Genomic DNA, 10726 nt, shown 5'->3' with positions numbered 1-10726 from the left:
TATGTTGTGCAAAAAAATCATTTGGAATTAAATTCAAAACAAATAGAAAGAGAAACATTTATTTTCCATTATAGTGTGCCAGAAACAAAGGAAATTGAGTATTGTAATCACTGGACCCATGCTGCAGTATTTCATGTGATTGAGGAGGTAAGCAATGTCCATTTCCAACCCAAACACAGTCAAAGAGCACAATGAGAAAGTCATAGTAACATTACAGATGTAATGGGGGTTAAAATATTATTTGTTTTTGACTGAGCTTGCCTGTAATGGCAGATGGTCTTTGTTTGCGCATTTGGGACTATGTTTTGGTTCCATCATGCCAGGCAAGCTCAATAAAGCACAGCACCCCCCCACCCAATTTTTATTTTTTATATTTTAACCTAGGTCTGTTACAGAAACAAGAGATGGACAGGACAGTTTTGGGAAATTGCAGAGTAACTTACAATTATACATTCAAGTGACTCTACCAACAATAATATAACAAGGGGAAAACTGGCACCACTCGGCACAATAAGAACAGTTTGCAACTCGTCCGCAAGTGACCGTTGGAATATTTCATGACTAATCGTTTCACATAAAACTTTTCAAAACTCAATAGATGTCAAGCTTTTGCAGCATACATTGACTGTAGATTCACAACACAGCATAACTGTAACATTGGCTTATGTCATGCTGGAAATGTTTGCACTCTCTCAGAAAAACAGGAGGCACATCTCACACCACACACCCGTCATTGCTAATTGTCACCTATTCAGATCTATAGTTGACTTTAGCAGGCAGAGGCTTTATAATTTACTATCTCCCTTAAAGACCAGCATTTAGTGCTAAAGACTGACACATCCTCATTACCAGTGTTGGGGAGTATATCTTACATTTCTGCCATTTAGCAGACACTCTTAAGCAAGGCACTTAACCCTACTTGCTCTGGATAAGGGCACATCAACAGATTTTTTACATAGTTGGCTCGGGGATTTGAACCAGCAACCTTTCAGTTCCTAGCCCAACACACTTAATACCTAGGCTACCTACAGTACATGTAGTTCAACTAGTAAGTTACAGTGCCTTCAGAAAGTGTTCCCACCCCTTGACTTTTTCAAAATGTTGTTACAACCTAAATTTAAAATTGATTACATTTAGATTCGTTGGTCACTGACCTACACACAATACCCCATAATGTCAAAGTGCAATCATGTTTTTCGAAATTTTTACAAATTCATAAAAAATGAAATGCTGAAATGTCTTGAGTCAGTAAGTATTCAACCCCTTTGTTATGGCAAGTCAAAATAAGTTCAGGAGTAAAAATGTGCTCAACAAGTCACATAATAAGTTGCATGTTCTCATTCTGTGTGTAATAATAGTGTTTAACATGATTTTTGAATGACTACCTCATCTCTGTACCCCACACATACAATTATCTGTAAGGTCCCTCAGACGAGCAGTGAATTTCAAACACAGATTCAACCACAAAGGCCAGGGAGGTTTTTCAATTCCTCGCAAAGAAGGGCACCTATTGGTACAGTAGATGGGTAAAAATAAAAAGGCAGACATTGAATATCCATTTGAGCATGGTAAAGTTATTAATGACACTTTGGATGGCGTATCAATACACCCAGTCACTACAAAGATACAGGCATCCTTCCTAACTCAGTTGCCGGAGAGGAAGGAAACCGCTCAGGGATTTCACCATGAGGCCAATGGTGACTTTAAAACAGTTGCAGAATTTAATCGCTGTGATATGAAAAAACTGAGGATGGATCAACAACATTGTATTTATTCCACAATATTAACCTAATTGACAGACTGAAAAGAAGGAAGGGTGTACAGAATAATACAAATATTCAAAAACATGCATCCTGTTTGCGGCAAGGTACTAAAGTAATACTGCAAAAAAATCTGGCAAAGCAATTCACTTTTTGTCCTGAATACAAAGTATTATTTTGGGACAAATCCAATTCAACACATAACTGAGTACCACTCTCCATATTTTCAAGCATAGTGGTGCTGCATCATGTTATGGGTATGCTTGTAATTGTTAAGGACTGGGGAGTTTTTCATGATAAAAAATAAACCGAATGGAGCTAAGCACAGGCAAAATTCTAGAGGAAAACCTGTTTGTCTGCTTTCCATCAGACTCTGGGAGACGAATTCACCTTCCAGCAGGACAATAACCTACAAGTCAAAATCTACACTGGAGTTGCTTACCAAGAAGACAGTGGCCGAGTTACAGTTTTGACTTAATTAAGTCTACTTGAAAATCTATGGCAAGACCTAAAAATGGTTTTCTACCAATGATCAACAACCAATTTGACAGAGCTTGAAGAATTTTGAAAATAATAATGGGCAAATGTTGTACAATCCAGGTCTGGAAAGATTTACCCAGAAAGACTCACGGCTTTAATTTCTGCCAAAGGTTATACTACAAAGTATTGACTCAGGGGTGTGCATAGTTATGTAAATAATTTTCAATACATTTGCTAACATTTCTAAAAGCATGTTTTTACTTTGTCATTATGGGGTATTGTTTGTAGATGGGTGAGACAAAAAAAATACTTAATCCATTTTGAATTCAAGCTGTAACACAACAAAACGTTGAATACGTCAAGGGGTATGAATAAGTTCTAAAGGCACTGTACATAATCTGCCTAATTCTCACTTGAAATATAGTTTTTGTGTTTAATAGGCTACTATCACTGATCATTACACTGCTAATTCACTCATTCATACAGAAAACAGGTTTAGGTGACACTTTGCAATCCTTTACTATAAAAGCTGTGTTGGCCAGGAAACTCATGTTTCTCCCTTCAGTCAGAGAGGAGTCTTGGTAACTATTTCTACAAAACACATGTTTGTAAAGCATTAATGTATCGATAACCTTAATGCATTTACAAAGGCTGTTAAAATAATCATTAGCTGTTCACAACAGGTGTGAAAAAAAGAAAAGAGAAAACTTGGATTACCTCTGTGGTATTGGTCCTCATCCAGGATTGATGATAAATGCCTTCTTGAATCTGGATGGGTCTGGGTGTTCTCATCCCCACTGAATCTGGATGAGTCTGTGTGTTCTCAACCCCACTGAATCTGGATGAGTCTGGGTGTTCTCAACCCCACTGAATCTGGATGAGTCTGGGTGTTCTCAACCCCACTGAATCTGGATGAGTCTGGGTGTTCTCATCCCCACTGCATCTGGATGGGTCTGGGTGTTCTCATCCCCACTGAATCTGGATGGGTCTGCGTGTTCTCATCCCCACTGAATCTGGATGAGTCTGGGTGTTCTCATCCCCACTGAATCTGGATGGGTCTGGGTGTTCTCAACCCCACTGAATCTGGATGGGTCTGTGTGTTCTCAACCCCACTGAATCTGGATGAGTCTGTGTGTTCTCATCCCCACTGAATCTGGATGAGTCTGGGTGTTCTCAACCCCACTGAATCTGGATGAGTCTGGGTGTTCTCAACCCCACTGAATCTGGATGAGTCTGGGTGTTCTCATCCCCACTGAATCTGGATGGGTCTGGGTGTTCTCATCCCCACTGAATCTGGATGAGTCTGGGTGTTCTCATCCCCACTGAATCTGGATGGGTCTGGGTGTTCTCATCCCCACTGAATCTGGATGGGTCTGGGTGTTCTCATCCCCACTGAATCTAGATGGGTCTGGGTGTTCTCATCCCCACTGAATCTGGATTGGTCTGGGTGTTCTCAACCCCACTGAATCTGGATGGGTCTGGGTGTTCTCAACCCCACTGAATCTGGATGGGTCTGGGTGTTCTCATCCCCACTGAATCTGGATGAGTCTGGGTGTTCTCAACCGCACTGAATCTGGATGGGTCTGGGTGTTCTCAACCTCACTGAATCTGGATGGGTCTGGGGGTTCTCAACCCCACTGAATCTGGATGAGTCTGGGTGTTCTCATCCCCACTGAATCTGGATTGGTCTGGGTGTTCTCAACCCCACTGAATCTGGATGGGTCTGGGTGTTCTCAACCCCACTGAATTTGGATTGGTCTGGGTGTTCTCAACCCCACTGAATTTGGATTGGTCTGGGTGTTCTCAACCCCACTGAATCTGGATGGGTCTGGGTGTTCTCAACCCCACTGAATTTGGATTGGTCTGGGTGTTCTCAACCCCACTGAATCTGGATGGGTCTGGGTGTTCTCAACACCACTGAATTTGGATTGGTCTGGGTGTTCTCAACCCCACTGAATCTGGATGGTTCTGGGTGTTCTCAACCCCACTGAATTTGGATTGGTCTGGGTGTTCTCAACCCCACTGAATCTGGATGGGTCTGGGTGTTCTCAACCCCACTGAATCTGGATGGGTCTGGGTGTTCTCAACCTCACTGAATCTGGATGGGTCTGGGTGTTCTCAACCCCACTGAATTTGGATTGGTCTGGGTGTTCTCAACCCCACTGAATCTGGATGGGTCTGGGTGTTCTCAACCTCACTGAATCTGGATGGGTCTGGGTGTTCTCAACCCCACTGAATTTGGATTGGTCTGGGTGTTCTCAACCCCACTGTTTCCTACACTCTTAAAAAAATGGTGCATTCTACAACCTAAAACAGTTCCATGTCAAACCCTTTCCATAGAGGGTTCTACATGGAACCCAAAAGAGTTCTAACTGGAACCGGAAAGGGTTATGAAGAACCCTTTTGGAACCCTTTATCTTGAGGCTCAGGTGAAAGGTATGAGTAACATCTGTTATCGTGACATCATGGTTTGGGACATTCACTCAATTGATCAGATGATCGACATAACTTTTCATCAGCCAGCTGTTCGTTGAAGTGTAAAAATGATTTACTGGGGTGATGTATTCAGGTACAGGATGCACACTATAACCAGTTGGACACCAAGACATTGCGAGAGATGCTCGTTTTCCTTATACCTAGACACTGTATCTGGAGCCCAATTCCATCCTGGTGAAACCATAGACATAATCATAACACATGCCATATGTTCACACAAACATGGCAATTCAGTTCAAATAGCATCTTCAATGGACAAGTACATTTTCCAACCAGAAAAAGAGAGAGAGAGTTGGAGAGTGAGAGAGTGAGCTAGGGGCTCCAATGTCAAGAGACAGGCTTTCATCCAAGGTGGTTGTAAAGTGAATCTAGAGGCTGGAGCAAGTATCTCAACCCCAGGCCAAAAGAACCATCCCACCCCTCCGAATGTGGGAATGTGGTTTTCTCTGAAATGCTCATAACCACCACCCACCCCCAGACTCTCGCTTGTTGGGAAGACGCTTGTCTCCAAACTGACTGCACGCAAAGGATGTCTGTTGGCTGGGGCACTGGGAAATGGGGGTGGATAAGATGGAGGACGGTGGGGTGGGGTGTGGTCCCATGGTCCCCAGCGGGCGCAGCATGAAAGTAGAATTTGATACAAAACTAACATTCACGTGAACAATTAGAAAACAGTGTGTGTGTGTGTGTTCACATCAAATCTCCGATTTCTAATAGACCTCCACCATCTGTTCTGTGTTAGATGCAGGTTCATCATGTAGAAGTATTGAGTAGCAGATAGAAAGGAAACTTGTACTCTGAGTTGGGTGAGTTGAGTTGAGTCAGACTTGACAGTCAGGATCATGTTCAGCTCAATTGAGCTCCAGCTCTGACGTAATGCAAGACGGGTGGCACCAGTATTTACACTCCTTCGGATACTCAAAAACAACCCACACGAATATTTGGAATATCATTCAAGCAGGATACATATACAGATTCAATATCTGTGTTTTTAGCACCAAAGTGGATACGTTTGACAAGAGAGCGTGTCAAGACAGTTTACTCAGTGCAAGACTGGCAAGTCAGTTATTTTACCAACTGAACTGAGAAGTTAGCTATTTAGATTATTTGCTAACTGTTTTTATTCAAAACAACGAGATGGCATGGAGACTGTTGAATATGGCAGAGGCTTGGAGACTGTTGAATATGGCAGAGGCTTGGAGACTGTTGAATATGGCAGAGGCTTGGAGACTGTTGAATATGGCAGAGGCTTGGAGACTGTTGAATATGGCAGAGGATCAATAATAAGAATAAAAGCACTTCCTCCCAGCTGCCCACTGCACTGAGGATAGGAAACATTGTCACCATCGATAAATCTACGATAATCGATAACTTCAATAAGCATTTTTCTACGGCTGGCCATGCTTTCCACCTGGCTACCCCTACCCCGACCAACATCTCAGCACCCCCTGCAGCAACTTGCCCAAGCCCCCCCCCCCCCCCCCCACTTCTCCTTCACACAAATCCAGACAGCTGATGTTCTGAAAGAGCTGCAAAATCTGGATCCCTACAAATCAGCTGGGCTAGACAATCTGGACCCTCTCTTTCTAAAATGATCCACCGAAATTGTTGCAACCCCAATTACTAGCCTATTCAACCTCTCTTTCGTATCGTCTCAGATCCCCAAAGATTGGAAAGCTGCTGCGGTCATCCCCCTCTTCAAAAGGCGAGACACTCTAGACCCAAACTGTTATAGACCTATATCTATCCTGCCCTGCCTTTCTAAAATCTTCGAAAGCCAAGTTAACAAACAGATCACCGACCATTTCGAATCCCACCATACCTTCTCCACTATGCAATCTGGTTTCCAAGCTGGTCATGGGTGCATGAAAAGACAGTAAATGGCAGTACTGTGCAGCCGTCTTCCTTGACCTGGCCAAGGCTTTGGACTCAATCACTGCATTCTTATCGGCAGACTCAATAGCCTTGGCTTCTCAAATGACTGCCTCGCCTGGTTCCCCAACTACTTCTCGGATAGAGTTCAGTGTGTCAAATCGGAGGGCCTGTTGTCCGGACCCCTGGCACTCTCTATGGGGGTGCCACAGGGCTCAATTCTCGGGCCAACAATTTTCTCTGTACATATCAATTATGTCGCTCTTGCTGCTGGTAATTATCTGATCCACCTCTACGCAGACGACACCATTCTGTATACTTCTGGCCTTTCTTTGGACACTGTGCTAACAAACCTCCAAACGAGCTTCAATGCCATACAACACTTCTTCCGAGGCCTGAAACTGCTTTTAAATGCGAGTACAACTAAATGCATGCTCTTCAGCCAATTGCTGCCTGCACCCTCCTGCCCGACTAGCATCACCACTCTGGACGGTTCTGACTTAGAATATGTGGACATCTACAAATACCTAGGTGTCTGGTTAGACTGTAAACTCTCCTTCCAGACTCACATTAAGCATCTCCAATCCAAAACTAAATCTAGAATTGGCTTCCTATTTCGCAACAAAGCCTCCTTCACTCATGCTGCCAAACATACCCTCGTAAAACGGACTATCCTACCGATCCTTGACTTTGGCGATGTCATTTACAAAATAGCCTCCAACACTCTACTCAGCAAACTGGATGTAGTCTATCTCAGTGCCATCCATTTTGTCACCAAAGCCCCATATACTACCCACCACTGCGACCTAAATGCTCTCATTGGCTGGCCCTTGCTACATATTCGTCGCCAAACCCACTGACTCCAGGTCATCTATAAGTCTATGCTAGGTAAAGCACCGCCTTACCTCATCTCACTGGTCACCATAGCAACACCCACCCGTAGCCCGCACTCCAGCAGGTATATTTCACTGGTCATCCCCAAAGCCAACACTTCCTTTGACCGCCTTTCCTTACAGTTTTCTGCTGCCAATGACTAGAACAAATTGCAAAAATCACTGAAGCTGGAGTCTTATATCCCAGTCTCTAACTTTAAGCATCAGCTGTCAGAGCAGATCACTGTGCCTGTACACAGCCAATCTGTAAATAGCACACCCAACTACCTCATCCCCATATTATTACTTACCCTCTTGCTCTTTTGCACCCCAGTATCTCTACTTGCACATCATCATCTGCACATCTATCACTCCAGTGTTAATACTAAATTGTAATTGTTTTGCCTCTATGGCCTATTTATTGCCTTACCTCCATACTCTTCTACATTTGCACACACTGTACATAGATTTTTCTATTGTGTTATTGACTGTACGTCTGTTGATGTGTAACTCTGTGTTGTATCACAATTGCATCACAATACCCATGAGTTTACCATTCAAATTGCCAGGGTTAGAAAGGTTCCAAGCACGTTCTATTCATTCTTTTCCTAGGAGTTTTGCATGTAATAGCTCTTAACTACAGGACTGGACACAAACAAGCTGAACAATGCTGGAGACAATTTGTGCCTATAATGTTGGGTTTCCTTCGCTCTTGAGAAACACTCATTACTGCAACCATCTATTTACAGCCAACGAGCTAGTCACAGCTAATACTATCTTCCATTGGCTGTCTGAATGCTCTGGTAGCTACAACCTGTTATATATCCTTATTGGATGTCAACATTATGTCATATCCTCTCATTTGTTGCCTTAACTTACAAAGGATCACAACTTACAAACGTTTTCTTTGTCTGTGAACATAGCGGAACATTTGTTTCCTGGAAATATTTAAAAGATTATATCCCTGTAAACATTCAAAACGTAATGGTAAACTGAGGATGAAGTAGTATGACGTCATATAGGGGATGAATAATATCTACAGCAAAACAAGCAATGATTAAATATATCTTACTTCAATGAGGTTTTGTTTTACAAGGCCAATAACTTTATTCGCTTCAGATATAAGCATTTTGATTAGTAAAACGGTCTATTGTTATTGGGTCATGCTGTTAGGCCAAATGAGGTCTGTTAAAATAACTCACCAGCATATTTTGAACAGACACCCAGGCCAAAGAATTAATGTGTACATTGACATACAGCACATTTTAATGTTTTGGGCGGGGTCTGCCTTTTTCTCATAGTAAGTGAGTGTGGTTAGCCGTTGGACTCTCATGTTAAAGCCAAGTTAAATGAGTGTGTGGGTATGCAATAGCATTAAATCAATTCAATGACACACTAAAAGTAGCACGTATAACTTGCAAAGCACATTGGCGTAGACTAGATGGTATAAAGGCTGGTTAGTTCTGCTACGTTAAAGCCAGGAGACCTTCAGCCACGCACACATGCACATGCGCACACATGGCCACACACACGCACACACACACACGAGCATAAGACGTACCAGAGATGGTCAGACTTACACATTCAGATCAGTTTTAATGTAATATATTTAAGGCTATACCCTCCCTCCATCGTTCTCTCCTCCCTCTTCCTCCACTCCTCTCTCCTTCCCTACTCTAATCGCTCTGTTGTGGTGTTAGTTTGAGCTTGGTGGTGGTTTCTCCTCCCTCACAGGAAACTCTCTCTCTCTTTAACTCTCTTTCTCTCTCTCTCCCTCTTGCTCTCTCTTCCTTTACACTATATAAGTGTGGTGGTTGGATTGTGTGTCCGACAGAGTAAAGGAATACTAGAGTGTAGGACAGATGAAGAGGGGCACAATTCCTGTGCCCCACCCCCTGCCCCCTTCCCCCCTCTCCCCGGGACTGGCTGATGTGATGGTCACCGTGCAGGATCTACAGGTGAGAGATCTCTCTGATTCGTCAGATTCCGACATTTCTCTCACACAAACCACATAATATAAAAGGAACAAAAATAGCTTTTACTAAACAGCTTTCAAACTAATGGCACAACAGCAGCGTGAATGTTTTTGTGCCTGTCAAGGGGCTGTGTCTGACCAATAGCTCTTAACTACAGGACTGGACACAAACAAGCTGAACAATGCTGGAGACAATTTGTGCCTATAATGTTGGGTTTCCTTCACTCTTGAGAAACACTCATTACTCATTAATAGGTATTTTTTAAAGTTATGTTTTTCACTATTTTGTCTTTTGACCAATCAGATCAGAATATGAAAAATAAAAGATATTATGTGATTGGTCAATTACTGAAAAAAATATCAGAATTGGACTGGCCTGTGTCTGACCTGGAATGTTCCCCCGTAGGCTGCATTTAGACAGGCAGCCCAAATTTCTGATATTTTTTTTCACTATTTTGTCTTTTGACCAATCAGATCAGAATATGAAAAATAAAAGATATTATGTGATTGGTCAATTACTGAAAAAAATATCAGAATTGGACTGGCTGTCTAAACACAGCCTTACAATACTGCACAGTACAAGTCAGTCACTGTGCCTTAGACAGCGCTGGTTTCTACCCCATCTTTTCATGTTTGCCATCTTTGTTCATGTTCACACTTAATGACGAACATAAAAGATACATTTCAAAGTTTAGCGGTGGGAGCGAGGCTGGCGAGACAAGCATGTTTAACTGTGGAATTAAATGACATTACAACCCCTATAAAACATCCATTTTGTTTAGGGTTGCCTATTTTTCAATCTTCTCTTCACATAATTAAAACTGAACAGTTAGAATGCCTCCTATAGAGATGAAAATAAGAGGCCTTTGGGGGGAGAGTTAGATACCTGAATACCTGAGGGGATTTTGGCTCATGGATAAAGCGCTTCTCTGGCTCTGGGATAATAGTGACGAGGGATGAGTTATGCCCCCACACGAGCAGAGAGATGAGCCAGACACGCTGCAGGACTGACAGATTGTGTTGACAATGTTTGGGCTGCTTCCTGTAGGTTCACCGCGGGGTAAAGGTTCTGGCACAACCTGAGGTGTTGCGTTATATGTGTTTCTCTCTGCCACACTCTCTCTTCCTGTGCCCTCTCTTTCTATTTGCTATCATTTTCATTCTTTCTTTCTCTCTCTCTCAATGTATTTATAAATCCCTTTTTACATCAGCAGATGTCACAAAGGACTTTTACAGAAACACAGCCTAAAACCCCAAACAGCAAGCAATGC

This window comes from Salvelinus namaycush, chromosome 8 (assembly GCF_016432855.1).
Source record: "Salvelinus namaycush isolate Seneca chromosome 8, SaNama_1.0, whole genome shotgun sequence".
NCBI lineage: Eukaryota > Metazoa > Chordata > Actinopteri > Salmoniformes > Salmonidae > Salvelinus > Salvelinus namaycush.
This window is presented reverse-complemented; position numbering follows the sequence as displayed.